Below are 2796 nucleotides of genomic sequence, written 5' to 3'. Positions count from 1 at the left end.
CTAGCTTAGCCACATGCTAGCCAGCTGCGAGCGTCATGGCTAATTATGTAATAAAATCCAATCAGCAATAATAGCTCACTACTACTTTAACTTAATAATTAATGTTACTGTGTACAGCCTCAACAAAGGAAAAAGCACATTTACAACGGAGACTTTACCTTATCAGGAATCCAGGGAACTTGAAGTGAATCTTCTACTAGCTAGCCAAACACTTATACAAGAAGTTCTGAATTGTAGAGAAAAGTGAAATGGAAAAATCAATCTTCCAATGCAGCAGCAGTGAAAACTAGCAACTTCTGGCTAGCATAAAAACTGTTTTTAGAATGTTCACGCATGTGTTTGAATGCGTGTTGGAGTGGATAAGGACAGTAATGAACTCTGACTCCAGCTACATCTGGATGGGCCAGAATGAATTCACGACATAAAATCACATGTGTGGGCCTAAAATCGGGATTGTATCTATGTTCCCAGGGTCCGATGTTCCCAGGGTCCAATGTTCCCCAGATTTATATGGCACATAATGGGAACATGACAAAGGGTCCTATGTTCCCAGGGTCCTATGTTCCCCAGTTCTACATATGTGCTCTCCCAGGGTCCTATGTTCCCAGGGTCCTATGTTTAACCCTAACCCTAACTAACCATATTAAGCGAATACAGAGCTGGAGAACATCTTTTTCAGGTTCCCATTATGTGCTATATAGAGCTGGGGAGCATAGGACCCTGGTAACATAGGACCCTGGGAACACAAGACCCTGGGAACATAGGACCCTGGGAACATAGGAATGACTCCCTAAAATCATATTGAGGACCGTGATGCAACTTGTAAGCTTAAGCTAATCTTTCCAAAATACCCTGTCAGGTTCCTTTCTGGTACAAAGGCCTTCTGCGGCTCCAGGTGGAGTTCACCATCGGACAAACACACAGCCTTCCTGCCACGCCCCGATTAGACCGTCAGATCGCTGTGTGTGGAGGTCGCCACCTCCCGCTGTGCGTTCACCAACGTGAACTCGCACAGGGCTTGCCAGCAACAGCTGGCTGTGTGTGTGTGTGTGTGTGTGTGTGTGTGTGCAGCATACCTCCATTTGGCTGACTGAGGATTGCTCCCACTAAAAGTGAACCACAAGTACCTGTCTCTGTTTCTCACACTCCGACAGACAAAAAAAGACAAACCAGCTCTCCAAGACTGATTCCTGACCTCAGCCTCACATTCCTCCTGCTTGTGTGTTTATGCCAGATATATTGCTCATGCACTTCTCTACCTATATGAAAGGATAGAATGAGTGATGCTTGTTTTGTTTTGACACAAAGGGCCTCAAAGAGTGTGTCAGGTACTTGGAAGAAAAGATAAAATGTTATTTTTTTGTATTAAAAATGTTGGCTCCATTACACCGGCCTTATTGCAGTCTATTTGCTTCACAAACAGAATTGTAAGTACGCGATAATACCATATAAGTACTTGGCAAAAATTTACATACATGGTATTGTTACACCCTTGTAAATAGTGTTGTCATGATACCAGAATTTTGACTTTGACACCAATACTAAAGCCATTGGAACCTGGGTGGCACCAAATGACTGAAGCGAGACACCTGGAAATGCGAGAATGCGAGAGAACTGTAAGGTACAAGACAAGGTAATCGTACCAACTACGGGAAACGACCCCAAAACGCAAGGTATTATGGGTAAAAGGAGACGGATGTTGACATCTGATCAGCAGTTCCACATGCTTGGAAATAGCAGAACAAAATGAAGTCTGGACTGATGCTCATATGCAGCTATTTCTTTGTGTGTTCTTAACTGGTATGAACGACAGACAAGTCCATCGTAGCTAAACTTACAGGGACTGGAATCAAATTTGTTTTTCTCTTTCTATTCCAATCCTTTTTCTTCCTCTATTCTAATCCTCCTCCTTCCTCTTCTTTTAGCTATTCTAATCCTCCTCCTCCTTCTTCTTGTTCTTCTATAAACTATTCCAGTCCTTCTGCTGAATCCAAAGGTTCGGACTCTGGACTTCCGGACTACAGTTCTGCATAGTCCGCTCCCGAGTTCCCAAGGAAACAGGGTTGCGGGACTCCATAAAAGTGTGAATGGGACACGCCTATGTCACCTGACGTCTTTTATATCGTCATATCCATAGTGCAATGAACTGTGGAAGCTCTCACTAGTGAAGTCTGCAGGGTGGCGGACTCTAACCCCTCCTGGAAGTGTGGACTTTTGGATTCAGCATTCTTCTTTGAACTTTTCCAAATCCTTCTCCTTCTTCTTTGAACTATTCCAACCCTTCTCCTTCTTCTTCTTTAAACCTTTCCAATCCAGACGCCCTCTAGAGGTGATGCTGAAATGGAAATTTGCTATTGTGCTATAGTGTGTACTTTTACAATATTTTTCCATAGGTTAATACTCAGTTTAAAAGAATGGGATGTGTTCACCCTGCTTTAGCCTCATCTGATACCTGCGGATACACTACATTCAAATCCTACATTTCCAATAAGTGACTTCAAATGGGTGTGTGTCTGTATGTGTGTGTGTGTGTGTGGGGTGTAAATATGGGAAAAGGAGGGCGGCAGGAGAGGTAACGGGGGTAATGGGGCAGTGGGCGTTGGATGTTGGGGGGGTTAAGGGTACGTGGAGAAGGTTCGGGGTAAGATTGGGGTGAGGGTTTAAGTTGAGGGCAGAGGGGAAAAAGAGGAGAGGAGGCGTGTGTGTGTGTGAGTGCGTGTGTGTGCATGTGTGTGTGTGTGTGTGTGTGTGTGAGGGAGGGTTTAAGTGGAGGGCAGAGGAGAGAGAGAGAGACTG

The sequence above is a fragment of the Centroberyx affinis genome, unplaced genomic scaffold, assembly GCF_046629955.1.
Source record: "Centroberyx affinis isolate AG114_WGS23_722 - 3 ecotype Tasmania unplaced genomic scaffold, CSIRO-AGI_Caff_v1 ptg005838l_1, whole genome shotgun sequence".
Classification (NCBI taxonomy): domain Eukaryota; kingdom Metazoa; phylum Chordata; class Actinopteri; order Beryciformes; family Berycidae; genus Centroberyx; species Centroberyx affinis.
Note: the sequence above shows the minus strand (reverse complement) of the source record.